This window comes from Gouania willdenowi, chromosome 15, assembly GCF_900634775.1.
Source record: "Gouania willdenowi chromosome 15, fGouWil2.1, whole genome shotgun sequence".
Classification (NCBI taxonomy): Eukaryota; Metazoa; Chordata; class Actinopteri; order Blenniiformes; family Gobiesocidae; genus Gouania; species Gouania willdenowi.
The window spans coordinates 34,650,081-34,665,856 of record NC_041058.1 but is presented as its reverse complement, the minus strand read 5'-3'; positions in this window follow the sequence as shown (position 1 = coordinate 34,665,856).

Genomic DNA, 15,776 nt, shown 5'->3' with positions numbered 1-15,776 from the left:
TCCACTGTAACTCTTTTGTTGTGCTACGAGAGTGGGACATCTTGTAAAGGTGTTCCAGCCTGACAAAATCTCAGGAGTCAACCTCTTTTTTTTTTTCACCAAATGTTTACTTTCAGTAAGTTATGCTGCTTGACTATTGCACTTTGAAGCCTCTGACTCCCACAGATAAATCCAGCATCTGAAATCGAAGGCTGTTGTTTATTTGAGCTCTATGCTGTATAATTTTCAGTTTTCAAAGCTATTCAATTTATTTGGACAAATTAAGTCTGGAAGAGTGAAAAAAAAAGTTGAAGAATGTAAATTATATTGTCATTGTTTACTTACTGTTTACTGTTTTTTGAGGATGCTAGAATGTGTCGGTCCAGTATTTCACAATGAGCAGGGTTAGCTCATCTTAAGTTAGGTTGTTAAGCTGCTAGCTGTTCATTTTCTTTAGACAAATATGATCAGGAAGATTTTTTTTTTACTATTATAAATTAATGTAAATGGCATTTTCATTCTTTACGCACTGTTTATTTCCTTTTGAGGGTGTGAAAATGTGTTTGTTGAGTATTGCACATTGAGCAGAGTAAGCCCAAGCTAAATTTACATTACAGTACATCACTAATTTTGTCTGGTTTACATAGTTACTGCCGTTCAGAATATGCGGGATTTTTGTCAGTGGACAGATCTTTTTCCCATGAACCTGAATGTTTTTGAAGTCCTGGGTAATTTGGTTCATGCTGGCTAAATAAAGGTTTCACTGAACATACAGTATAGCTTGACTGCACCTTGCATTTTCCAAGTTCTACATATTTTCCTGATCACACATTATTTAAGGGGTAAATATATTCCTTATCTCAATATTTTTTCTCTCCTGGCTATAGGCTAATAGTTGTCACTTGTCTCTGATGCTTTATTGGTACAATAATTTTGATTAGTTTTGAATAGGCAGTGATTTGCAGCTGGTGATGGATGGCAAAGACATTCTATTGAGTAAGATAGTGGCTTATTTAAAAAAAACAAACAAATGAACGTGAACTAGTTCATTTTTAGAAATGTGAACTTAGTTCATTTCTTTAAAAAATTAACTATGAACATGAACTAGTTCATTATTATCTGTGTGAACTGAACTTTGAGCTAGTTCTGTTTAAGTATGAACTGGCACAACACTGTATATATATATATATATATATATATATATATATATATATATATATATATATATATTCATTTATTATTTGGGGGGTGGCACCAAATGACCTAAAGCCGGGCCTGCTCAGAGTGTGGCTTTCAAATGAATTTCGGTTACGTTTGGACTGATTTACAGACAATTTTCAAACCAAATTGTCTTTGGACTGTTTGGTAATATCGAAAATCCCTAAATGGCCACAAGAGGGCACAACAGTGTCGAATATAGTATGTCCCCTAGAGTGTGTGTGTGTGTGTGTGTGCGTGTGTGTGTGTGTGTGTGTGTGTGTGTGTGTGTGTGTGTGTGTGTGTGTGTGTGTGTGTGTGTGTGTGTGTGTGTGTGTGTGTGTGTGTGTCCTCAGATAAAGGAAGTGCTACTGCTCTGGTTTTTAGAACCTGGAAATTCCCTGAAACCAAAACGCTGCAACACTGCTGAGAACCTGCATACTGAGCAGATCAAGGAGAACTCTGACTGACTCTAACTCTATCCAATGTTTAGATTTGTGTTCTGGAAATGTTTACTGATTATTGTGCAGTAGTTGTGTAGAGAAGAATAAAACGAAAACTTTTCTAGAATGAGTGCCTGAGGTGTTTTATTTATTTTGTTCACTTTCACTGTTTCTGTTGTAAACACTGCAGGATCATATTTAGGTCGACACGGACTGATGTGCAGGGTTGAGAGGGTTACTTTAAAAAAGTAGTACGGTACAATTACAAGTTACCTGTTAAAAAATGGAATCATCACTATATTAAAGTAATGTAACAGATTAGTTACTTTTTGGATTACTTCAATGCCAAACATACAAATAAAGACACAAGAGGGTAGAATATGTGTAACCTGCTCACTATTATTTCAGACACACATAAAATCACATTTTACAGTTTCACTACATTAAAGGAAATGTTGTAGTTTAACACAACACAACAGAATTAAAAAAATAAGGTGTTGAAAATTCAGTTTACTCATTAGTGATGAACAAATCAGTTGAATATTTAACCTAGATCACAGACCATACAATAATGATTATTGTATAGTATATATTTATTGCTATTGTTACAGTTTTGTAATTTATGTAAAACAAAAAAGCACCACCAGAAAGTAGTCTATAGTTCCGTAGTTATAGTTACAAAGGTTACACACACAACATAGTAACAGTTGTCAGTAAATGTTTTAGTTATTAATGTGCTCCAATGTTAACTATAAGTCATTTTGTCTACACTGGTGTCAGCCTGTCTTTCATGTGTCATGTAATGTACAGGTGCTGACTTTAATTCAATGTGTCCCATTACTATTTGCTGAAAATGATTTCCTGGGTTAACAAATGTCTGCATTCTGCAGCTTTCTGGCAGAAATGTTTATATTTCAATAAAACATGATTTGTTTTTGTCTTTAAACCTCCTTAAGAAGAGCTTTTAAAAGACTGGATGGTTATAACTTACAAACACAGAGCAGATCTTAAGCAGATAATAGAGTATAAGACACAGCAAACACATTTACAGCTGTTATGTTATTGCATACTATGATCCAAATTAGTTGTTACCATAGTAGCTGTACATTGTAACAGCTCTGCTGTTTGTTGGATGTGTTCGTTGTCGATGTTCCTAATTCCTACAGCTTTGGCTGTCATTGAAGGCAACTCAAGGATGCACAGTGGGGGTGTATTCCAGAAAGGAGGTTCAACAAACTCTGAGTCTATCATAAACTCTGGGTCAACATACCCCGCAATGGGAAACCCTGATTATTCGATTCCATTACAGCTGGTATGAAGCGGGTCAATAAACCCTGAGTATGTAAACCTTGGGTTACAATAAAAGCCATCATCAATGGAACAAAGATTACACGAGCTACCATGGCAACCACCAGGAAGGGAGCAATTTATTCACCCTAAGCCGGTGTTTGTGGAATATGAGCCTGTTCTAAAGGTGCGTTAACACAGAACGCCACTTCAGCGACTGTTGTCGCTTAATCGTCCATGATTAATCGCGCTTTTTGGTCATTTCATCGAACCAGTGACGTGACAACCGGGGAATAATATGAATAAAATGTGTCTGTGGAGCCGGGGCAGCATCGCTGGGAGGGCTGATCGCTTCTTCTACAGCCATAGTTTTACAGCACTTTTCATAAATGGCTCCACTTGTACTTCAATCAATCAATCAATCAATCTTTATTTGTATAGCGCCAAATAATAACCAATGGTATCTCAAGGCACTTTACAGTAGAGCAGTCTTAAGGACGGACTCTTCATTTTATGGATACACACATATGCATATATACGTATATACACATACATATGTATCCCACACCCAACATGAATTCATCATGGCGGCAAGGAAAACCTTCTGTTAAGCAGCAGGAACCTTGTGTGGATCCCATTCCTATGATGAACAGCCATCCACGTTATGCTGTGTTGGGTGTGTGCAGAGAAAAGGGTGGAGACAGAGCCGCTGTGTCTCTGTAACTCCACACTGAGGATCCCACGGACCTGCAAGACAAAAGCCAGAAGGAGTACAGGAGCAAACACACAAGGGAAGAAGCAGACATAGAGGGAGTGTTTGAGAGAGGAATGGGACCCTCTCCGGTCCCTCTCTAACCTAAATGACCTCTCTCTTAACGCCCTCTCCAACCTCTCTCCAACCGAGCATGCCAGACCCCCCCCCCCCGGCAGTCTATGCCTATTGCATCTTAACTATGAGCTATGAGCTGGTTCCTAACTAAAAGCTTTATCAAAGAGGAATGTTTTGAGCCTAACCTTAAAGGTAGAGAGGGTGTCTGCCCCCCGAACCGTGGTTGGTAGATGGTTCCAGAGAAGTGGGGCCTGATAACTGAAAGCTCTTCCTCCTATACTACTTTTAGAGACAAATGGAACAACGAGTAGTCCAGCATTTTGAGAGCGTAGTGTTCTGGGGGGATTGTATGGCACTACAAGCTCCTTGAGATAGACTGGTGCCTGTCCATTTAGGGCTTTATAAGTGAGAAGAAGAATCTTGAATTCTATTCTATATTTTATGGGAAGCCAATGCAGAGAGGCTAATACAGGAGTAATGTGATCTCGTCTCCTAGTTTTAGTCAGTACACGTGCTGCAGCATTTTGAACCAGCTGAAGTGTCTTAAGCGACTTGCTCGGGCAAAACTTATGGTTTAAATGCTCAACTTACAGTTACTAAAGGATGAGTTCACTCAAAATTTAATTAGAATTTAAAAGGTGTATACAGGGAGTATTCAACTTTAATTTAGCCCCATTTATTTGAGGAAGTGTACAGCCCTCCCACTATAGTGATTATAAAGTCGCCAGAGTTGTCTGGACGTCCAAAAAAGACGTCATAAAAAAATTACTGTGCTTGAATTTGTACCCCGACCCATGCTCCCAAGTGCGCTACCTTAACCCGCTGCACCACCGTAACTTTCTAACAGTGTTGTCTAGACGTCCAGCTGTATTACAGTATGAAACAATGTAACGTTAATTTCGAGCCTCAAATGTGTATTAATTTAAATAGACATTTCTCCTTTACATTTTCCACAGGTTTGTACTCAGGGAACTTTACAAAAGACATCAGTAGGCGTTTTAATGCAGATCAACCTTACAGTGTCTTTCCCTAAATGATCTGCATTCACAATGTTATAAAGAAAATTACTGTTTGCAAAAAAAAAAACTAAAGCGGCACAGCATTTACATTATAATGATGTGAGCACATCTGTGGTGTGTAATTTTAAATGTGTGGTCAGATAAGAGTGTCAAGGTACATGAAAGTGTTCCTTGAGAAGTGGTGTTCAGGTGGGCGGAGCCAGGTAGAAACTTAGGGTTTTTTTAGACAAAACCTCCCAGCGAGCAGGTTAAGTTCACGGAGAATGTTACCATGGTGACATACTCAGAGAAGAACATACCTCGCCTTCAGGAATGGGATACTCAAGAGTTTCCCTCATTTGAGCCTTAACATACTCAGAGTTTGAACATAACCTTTGGAACACCCCTCGGAGGTGTTTGAGTGTGTGTGTGTGTAGAGAGTTTGTTAACATTGGGGGGACTTCCAGTGTTGTCGATGTAGGAGAAAGTCGTGTGAAGGAGGTCTCCCGACGAAACTGTAAATATGTCCCTTTAAACACCAAGTTCTGATTTGGAGCCGTATTTTGAACGACGGATTACAGCTAAGGTTTAAACTCTGCTGTGAAAGGACTGGTTCTACACCCAAAACAAGCAACACTCAAAGCTGTCCAGTTACGTGTGTGGAGCTGCTTCTGTAGCCAGCAAACTTGTTAAGATTGGGTCGGCGGCTCCAGACGTAGCCTCGAAAACTCTATCAATCAGCCAGCCGGTGTCGGGATTGGAGAAACAACGGGCCTCATTCTGGGAAGACATGGCGGCATTAATCCTGGACTTAGTAAAACCCTTACAGACCTCAGTGGACGCACTCCACGAAACTGTGAATAGTTCAGTCATACGTTCAATTTAATGTTGTTAATGTTAAATTCAGCTTTTGCCCAATTATCTATTCTTCCTTTTATACATTTATTTTCTCTTCCCCTCCCCAGGTTTGCACTAACTGTGTGTGTGTGTGTGTGCGTGTGCGTGTGCGTGTGCGTGTGCGTGTGTGTGTGCGTGTGTGTGTGAGAGAGAGAGAGACAGTGATTACACTACTTGCCTACAGCACTGAATTCTTTTTTATTGAGTGGAATGGTTTTCTATTTGTGGTTAAAAATGGAGGTGAATATGCTGACTGCCTGTATCTTTACATTAAATGATCAGTTGTTCTTTTTGGAGCTGTGGTGTGTTTTTATATTGTGGAACCGAGTGACTTTTAGAACAAGAGAAGGTTATGGACATAGAAAGTGGGATCCTGTTGGGATTGATGATGGGTTTGGTTGGGTTTGTATTAGAGAGTGGGGTGTGGGAGGAATGTAGAGAGATTGTTATGGCGTTCCTTTTGTATGTCTTTTGTTTTTATCTGTTTTTAGTTTGTTTTTCACCTCTTTTGCTTTGGCTCAGGAACCGCATCAGTACCAAGAGGCCACTGCTTTCGGTCTTTCAATGTGTGGGTAAGAATCTTAGCTTTATCTCCTGGAACTTGAAGGGTGTTAACCAGTCTGTTTAACTTAACAAGGTAATGACACATTTAAAGCAGCTCAAAGGACATATTTTCTTTCTTCAAGAAACTCACATCCTCTCCTCAGAGGTCACCTGGGTATAGGGGATGTATTTCTTTCAAATTTTTCAGCAAGGGCAAGAGGCATGGCTATTCTCTCTTTTTTTTCTCCTCCTAAAGTTGACATATTTAATTATTGGCAGCGATTTCAATTTAATTCAAGACCTCTCCCTGGACAGGTCTTCATCTAACCCTCAGGCACTATCCAAGTCAGCAAAAGCTCTGGATGCATGTAAATTTAAAACTGGACAAGTGTATTTTTTTTCACTCGTTTACCACTCATATTCCTGGATAGATTTTTTTCTTTTAGATAAATATTTTTTGTCAGATATGAATTCATGTGAATATCATAGTATTGTCATCTCAGACCACGCCCCCGTATCTGTCCACATTAAAGAAACACTGTGTAACTTTTGGCCACGAGAGGCGCTAGACCGGTAACTTTCACACAAGCGCCACAGCACTGTGGCAAAAATGAACAGTCAGTCGGGCCAGCCTCCCTTCGTCTTTTGATTGTGTATGCATGAGTAGTTGACCTCGGTGGCGCTCCCCCCACTCCCTGGCCTCGCCGCTGTCGTTGGCCCCCTTCATTGAGGATTGGCACGGCAGCCGGGGTAGGGGCGGATGGCCGACCCTGCTTACGCCGGGGGAAGCGCCACTGACGCGGCGAGGCGGGCCGAGCGCTAGGCCTCCAGCGGTGGGGATCGAAGGGCGGCAGTAACAGCTGCTCCTGCAGCCCATACTCCAGCCCATAGACTGTAGACACGGTGCGAGCCCAGCCCCGCTTTGCACCACAGCTCTTACAGTCCCTTACTAAAGAATCCACATTTAACTGAACTATCGCAGTGATTAGTGTACCATTAACCCAACACAAAACAACCATATTGTGCTCTTTTGGCTGTGAACAGAGGCTAAACTTGTTTCAGCTGCCCACAGCAATGGCGCCGGGTCAGGAAATGGCTCAGGAAAGTTATATCTGTATTTAGATAATCATAATAAATATTATATTTAGATAATGATGATGTGTGAAATGGTTTCGTTCATCTGTGTCTGATTGGTGATGTGTTTCCTCCTTGGGGTGCACTAATCTCCACTCTCGTTCAAAGTTGTACATTCACAGTAAATACGCTTCAATACGAGTCAACGGAGAGACCCTGGGCAAAGTTTACCACCTGCGCCCAGGTAAATATATATATATATATATGTAGTTATGCTTAGCAGACCTAACTAACTACAAACATTGAACGTGTGCATTCATTTTGCAAACCATTACATGTGTGCAGATGTCTACGTCAGACCTACTGGGAGAACACTGGGAACAATTAGATTGTAAATGATCAATAAATCAACATGAACCCTGACAAAACCCTGGTGTAAAAATAATAATAATAATAATAAATAATAATAGTCATAATAATACATTGGCAATTTATTGATAGAAATTGAATCAATTTAAGCTAAAGAATAATTTCTAAAGAATAAATTCTTTAAAGAAAATTGAGGTTGGAATGTATAATTTATACTGTTAAATCACTCTGCTTTCAATACTAGAACCTTATATTAAGCTAATATTTTGTTGTCAGAAAAGGAAAAGTCTGTCTAAATGCCATATTCCATAAATCATTTTCTCCATGTGTGAGGTGTGTCCCATCCCAGTGATGAAGATGAGCTCAGATTCTAATGGAAAGTGAGTTGAATGTTCAATAGTTTTTTGTATAAAGTTTAAATCAAAGCAGTCTGTGTTAACACTGCAGCGTTGGTGTCTCATTCTCTGTGGTGGTGACGAACATCTGGAACTGTCTGATTCTTCTCTGAAGCAAAACTCTGCTTTCAAACACATGACAATTCAGACATTAGTATAAAAGTCATCATTATTTTTACATTAATCGTGTGTTCAGATTTTTTCTGTGTAAATGAGGATTTACTTACACTGATTGTTGGTGAATAGAAGTATTTTTGTCCTGCTGATGTTTCCTCCTCAGGATGCTGTGGATGCTGGTGCTCCAATCCTCCATCTTCATCCTCCTCCTCATCCATCAGTGGATGTTGCACTCCTTTCTGACATTTTACAGGCATTGGTACAAAGTTATCTCTATTTTTACATTAAACATGTGTTCAGTATTTTCACTTGCATTGATTTGGTTGATAAAGAAGTTTTCCTTGGTCTCTGTCCTCTGCTGATGTCTCCTCCTGTCCTCACTTGCTGGGATTAAAAAGGTTATCTCTAAATGAAGTCCTGGTAAATGGTAAATGGAATTGATTTATATAGCGCTTTATCACCACACTGAAGCAGTCTCAAAGCGCTTTACACATCAGCTCATTCACCCAATCACTCTCACATTCACACACCAGTGGGACAGGACTGCCATTCAAGGCGCTAGTCGACCACTGGGAGCAGCTTAGGGTTCAGTGTCTTGCCCAAGGACACTTCGACACACAGTCAGGTACTGGGATCGAACCCCCAACCTCTCGATCAGAAGACGACCCACTACCACCTGAGCCACTGGTCTGGTTCTGGTCCTGTTCCTGTAGAAGCTTTTCTGTGGGTCTGCTAAACCTTCTCTCTGCTTTCTCTGCTCAAATCTCACAGTCTCCGACTATGCAAGGGAGAGGAAGTTGGGGGGGCAGTTCAGCAGCCAGTGCATCAGCAATCAATGTGCATGTAAGAGCTGCTATTTTAAACCACCCTGGACCCACCCTGGACCCACAAGACCAGCAGGTAGGTAGACCCCGACCCCCTCCTAGAAACCAGATGTCCCAAAGAGAGGTACCACCCATTATCCTAGCACATTCTTGCGAGCCCACGGATACCAAACACACCCAGCCACCTCCTTGCACTGCACAAGTACGGCAACCCACCAGATGTTGCAATCGCCGTGCGTGATCGCCGTGCGTGATCGCCGTGCGTGATCGCCGTGCGTGATCGCCGTGCATGACTGACAGCCTTCCCCACTAAAGAAACCCACAAGGTGGCCAACAGAACCAACCCCCAATGGCAGCCAGATTTGCCGCCCGAGTCCAACCCTCTGCAAAGACATTAAGACATGTGGCCAGTACCGAGCTGCACCAGAAGAGAAAAGGCCCCTCCACAAACCGCAAAAACAAAACAGACCAACATCGCAATACCAGTCCCCATCCGCCACCCCCAATGCAACCCCAAAGGCTCGCCACCCCACTGTGCCCACCTGCTCCTTCCTCTACATGGCCCACTCCCCACCCTATTATGGGTTAGGGTTAAGCACAAATAAGTAATATTTAAAATAACATAATTTAGTGAAAGGGATCAGGATTTAAATGCAACTTCACAAAGATCATTAAAGAAAAACAAGAAAAAGCTTTGCTGTTTCTGTATGTAGAGTGAGACTGTAGAACAGTTTAAATATACAACAATAGGAATGTCCAAATATGTTTCAGATCAAAAAGAGTTTCAAAGATTTGACATTCATTATGTGATGAAATGAAGATGTTTTAAAATCCTATTTTACTAACTATTTTTCCCTCTCCATCATTTCTCTGCTCTTTTGTCTTGTTTTGTCTTGTTCAAATCTAACAGGAGCATCGATCAGTATCCCGATCCTGAATCTAATCATGGAATTGACTATCTGGTCTTTCTTCGCTTTTGGTCAAATCTCTCTACTAGAAGGACGGGCAATGGGAGAGTTCGCAAGTCCTGAGGACGTGGAAGACATCCACCATCAGATTGGAATTTATATCGGGTTTTCTGCTGATTGGATCTGACATTTTCCTGATCTATCCCAAAATTGGATTAAGTTGGCAGCACTATTGGAAGCCGCAGTTAACGACGAAAGGAACCAAACTCTCCGAACTCTCTCAGATGGATTCCACCGTGGAACTTTAAGAGGAGGATAGTTTGTCTCACAAAAAATGGCCACACTATTATATTACTTATCTAACTGACCAGGAACAGAACAGTAGGGCTGGCAGCCATGTTATGGCGAGCCGGTCTCAAAACACCTTCTTTATTCTCATTCGGCCTCCCCTGAATGAATAGTCTGCGGCCTGTTTTCTTCTCTCCAAACTCTCCAAAAATGGAATGTTGATAAGTCGCTTTGACCTTACTCTCACTTTTCATGTACACCTGGACCCAGCTCTGCCAACGAACTCTCGTGGTCATCTCTATGTAAGAGTCAGTAAACAGGCTTATCTCAACGAACACTTTCACTCCTCCTACATCACTACATATCCTGTCTTTGTCACCATCTCCTCTGGCTCCACCCCTCCTCCTTCCCAGCGGTTTACAGTAGGAGGCGTGCCATAAGGGCAGCGCCACACTTTGGCTGACCTGCGAGCTACCCATCCTAAAGATCCATTCCTTGTGCTAATGTGCTGTTGAATTGAATTGTATGTTGTGTTTGTTGTGTTTTCGTTGCAATGTTTGCTGAAGAGTTTTTTCATGATCCCAAACTCCGCCCCTCTCTACAAGGGCCTAGTTTGATTTTTGCATTTTTTACCTCTTCTTCCTACCCATTGCTCATATTTCTCATCTAAGAAACGGAGCGCTGCTCTTGCTGGCTGCTCCCCAGTACTCCCGTACCTGTCCCCCATGTGATATGTTATTGTCCTTCATGTTTCTTGGTCGGGATGTAACTGAAACTGAATTTCCCCTCTGGGATTAATAAAGTACAATCAATCAGTCAATCAATCAATTCTTTATTCATTCAATTACTTATTTATTTTGGGGGTTTTTCCCGGTCCCGGGCTGGGCAGGACTTCTGGGTTTTGTCTCGGGCTGGGTCGAACCTCTGGGTTTTGTCCCAGCCTGGTACGCAACTCCAGAAGCAGCAGAAGACCAGGAAGAACCAAAAGACACAGAAGCACCTGAAGACCCAGAAGGCCCTGAGGAGGACGTTCCTGTGTTTTACATTTTACGAGATGACTCCTGACTAGGAGACCCCTGAGGAATCTGTTTCCTAAGCCTTCAAGGACTCTGAGGATGAAGGTGAGTATTCCCAGGAGTCACCACGCAGTGTCTCCAGGAAGAGGTGTTACTGTAGTAATTTCACTGTCAGGTCCGTAGACAGTTCTGAGGAACCTGTATCGTCCAAATCTGACTGTCAGTGTGAGCCTGGGACGAAGGGGCCGAGTTGGGACGACAGTTCTGCTGAGGCGAGTGCTGTGGGCTGAACTAATACTATATTGATATTTTGATTATTTATTTTAATTATAATATAATTATAAAGTATTTATTTTTCAATTTCCAATAGCCTGCAGTACCTATAAGTTTGAAAGTGTCAGTATTTTGTGCTCTTCATAGCCTAAATCGTTAAACATCGCTATTTCCTAACCACTGTAAGACAGGAGGAGGCCACACCTATTCTCAAAGGCACGTTGCTGCTCTGCCTCTGTTCCCATAGCGTGTTTTTATATGTTTGCGCATGCGCAGTCAGTTCCCCAAGATGACAACAATTTACGTAAAAAGGCAGCGTAGAAAGCTGCCTTTGGACGTAACCATGCTTTGCTAAATGCTATAACGTAACATTCACAGTGCATTAGTGAATTTATATCACGTGACCGCTGCTGCTACGATCTCTAGCTAGCGGGAGGGATAACACTACAGCCAGGATGACAGTGTGAGAGACGATAGAGAAACTTTGTTTTGAGGAAAAACGACAGCTTTTAAAAGATGGGAGACCAACACCTGAGTTACCAGACCTTCAGCAAAGGTAAGGTCAGAACATTGTGCGTATTTTCTACAGTGAATGGTACAAAAGGAAAGATTGGCTTTGTGGATGCTCCTCACATAGGCTGTTCTGAGTTGTTGTTGTTGTTGTTGTCATTTTCTCTGTGTTTCTGTTACCAACACACACAACGGATGTGCTGCCATGTCATGAGCTATATCTTGTTGGGAGAGTATGGAGGCTATATTAAATAATTGTTTATGTATCTTTAATGGTGTTTCATGACATTGATTTTGTTTGATGGCTAAATGCTTGTTCATGTGGATCTTGTTGGGTTTTTTCTTTATTATGAATTTTATATTTTGATAAGCCCATTGAGATAACTTTGTTGTAAATTGTGCTATACAAATAAAGTTGAATTGAATTGAATTAACACTTGCCAGCAGAAACATATGAAACTGTCATTGGTGGTGACATTGGCTCGATTTAGAACGCCCTACCCTACCTTACCCTAGTGCTCATGGCACGTCACTGTTTTTACATGATACCCCCCTTTAAGATGCAGATTTAAAACTATTTACAAAATTCAACAAACAACTTGTTACTTTTATACATGTATGTAATGTATTGTACCAAACATTAGACCAGACCAAAGCCAGTCGAGTATGTCACAATGCATCTCTCCAGGTTGAAGAAGAAAGCCAACTGTAATGTCTACTGCACCTGGGGGGCAGTCCTCATCACTATCGCTGCTTCCTCCTGGCCACACAACATGACGAAGGATTGCCTAACAAACAAGTGAATCATTTAAAAACACTTAACATTTCTGTCTATGTTATGGTACCGATGGGCATACAGCAGCCATAATTACCTTAAAAATAACACTTTTATAACCACTGTTTGTGCAGCTGACATCAGTGCAAAACAGCTTTGTACAATCCTTAAATACATTGCATACAAAAACATGTCATGACACTAACTTCAAGTTGACCTTTTATCCATAATATACATTTCTGTGCACAACGTGAATCTGATACTTGGACCAATTGTTTTAATCCTGATCACGTCTTACAGCCTGTTAGTGTACTTCAGGTTTTAGAAATTCATCTTTTTCAGATTTCTCAGATTTTTGAAAATAACAGATAAAAAAATAAATGAAATACTGTGTTGTATCTTAAAGGCACACTGCTGTAAAGAAACTTACACCAAATGACACCAAAAAAAAAATAATAATGATAAAAAAAATTATGAGAGAAATTATCTTGACTAGAACATTAGGGTCAGTCGGTCTCACATCAGGAGGGAGTGACTGAAAATGATAAACATAACGTGTCCGCACGAAAAATCCTCAAAATATTAACAGTCACGAAAAATAATTGACATTCCACTTCCTTTCCTTCTTTAAAATCAGTCCACAACAAGGTTTTTTCAAAATCCTCAAAAACGCTGTTTTTTCACCAAGAATTGTCTGACTGGAACATTTTCATCATTACCTAGAATCCCCATATTAGTACCAATGTTTTGATGCATGAATTGTTGCTGGGTTATGAATTCAGATTTACATCTACATAAAATATCGGAGTCCAAAAATAGAGACTTTTTTTTTAATGCTATTTTTCCGCCAAAAAATTATCAGATCGGAAATGTTTTTTGCACTAATCTAAAGCCCTGAGTGAATGTCACCTATAGCAAGGTATCAATGGCCCACCTCCTTTCCTTCATTTCAAATCCTCAAAAACGCTGTTTTTTTGCCAAAAATCGACCGACCTGGAATTTTTTTTCATTACCTGAATCCCCCATTAGTACCCACTGTTTTGGTGTGAGAATGGTAGGTGGGTATTGCATTAAAATACCTACACCACTTTACACATACAAACAGACAGAAAGACGGACAGACGACAAACTGATGACAATACCCTTCGGCCGAGGCCGAGAGTAAAAACGAATCTATTTAGGAGGCACTAAATACTGTTTCATTCCACTTATTTACAAAATGAGATTCTTTAAAATGTATGTTATCACTCATATTTTTTCACAGAATTCTGTGTAAAATGTTGTAGTGAGACATAAGGGGGGGAGTACTTGAACCAAAAATGTTTGAGAACCACCGTTGTACAGGATAATACTAGTGAAGAAGATGAATGAGTGAATGGGTTCAACTTCAGCATTCAAAATGATGTCTGCAGAGAGTCAGACAGGAAAATACTTAAAATAGGTTGTATTTCTGTGCACTGAACAATCACCTTCAAAGAATATGTTAAGGAAATGTTTCATGACTGTTGGGTTAACGTGTTGTATTAGCAGTGCTTGGAATCGCCCTCCGAGAGTGTAAAAAAAGAAACGAAAATGGGCAATTTCTCTTTAAAGGCCCTTTAAAGGCCTTTAAAGGCCCACAGCAGGGAGGAAGTGGAGGATAACATGGTGGGAGGAAGGGAGGATAACATGGTGATGCCATCTGGCCATGCAAGAGTGCAGAAGAGGAAAGAACCAATCTGTGGAACACACCTACACACAATGCAAACAACACCTTCTCCACCATCTTTTGCCAGACCAGGAAGACATTCCTCAGGTAACTCAAAAACAAAGAAAATCAGGATTAACAGACAGTGCATTAAATGAAACCCAAAGAAGCAATGATAACTGTGTAACTTAACTTTAATGTGTGGCCGTGACCATCACAGGCATTCACAGGGTCGATAATTTTGGTTTTCATGCAGTGTCTTTTTCCAGGTCTCCTTTTCTTCTTGTTGCACAGCAGCGCACAGACAGGACGTCACAGCTATTCAGGTACAGAGGCTAGGAATGGTGGCGGTGTATTTGATTGCCCATATTCAGCACACCCAGGCAAGTTGCTCACAGTGTCACAAATTTCCAGCAGCGTCAGGCGATCGTGCACAAGCACAGATGACACATTGTGCATGACAGCCAAGATAAACATATAAACCAGCAGCAAGTTTAGCAGACCAGGACGGCGCACCAAACATAGCGGCGCCATCTTGTCCTACCTTGGGTCCAATAATTGTTTTCACTTCGGACAATTTTGACTCCAATCAACCTTAGAGTCATGTTTTTGGATTGTAGGAGGAAGCCGGGGTACCCGGAGAAAACCCACACAAGTACAGAGAGAACATGCAAACTCCACACAGAAAGGACTGAAATTTCCACCCGAAGGTCTGAATCCATGTGTCCTTACTGTGAGGCAGACGTGCTAACCACTATGCCTCCATGCTCCTCTATGTTGTCTTTTTGCATTTATAGTATTGTATACCTATATTATTTTCTTTGTTTTTACCTTTATGTTAAATGATCTTCATGTCGGAAGTAAACTTTTAACTAATGATAACTTCTCCACATTAACTATAAGATTTCTTTTCCAGAGTAAACACTATTTTCACAGTTAACAAGGTCTTGTTCAATCTTTTCCTAATTAATAATATATTTTCATAATAATATTGTACTTTTTCAGTTATTTTCCTTAAGAAAATACAAGTGAGGATGCAGGTGCTGGCCGCTGCATTAGGTTAGCATTAGCATTAGCCTAATGTTAGCAATTGCGTTAGCATTAGCCTAGTGTTAGTACTAGCCTGAGATTAAAATTAGTCTAGCGTTAGCATGATCTTAGCATTAGGGTTAACCTAGCATTAGCATTAGCCTAGCATTAGCATTAGCCTTGGCAAAGTCGGATTTGTTTTGACTGCAATGATACCGTTCATAAATTGTTTCATAAAATTGTCCACCGGGAGCTTTTCAGAACAGCTCAATGTTGACAGGTAGTCATAGTAACATGTGGTCATTAAGCAATGAAAACACCCTGAAAAACAGTATCTG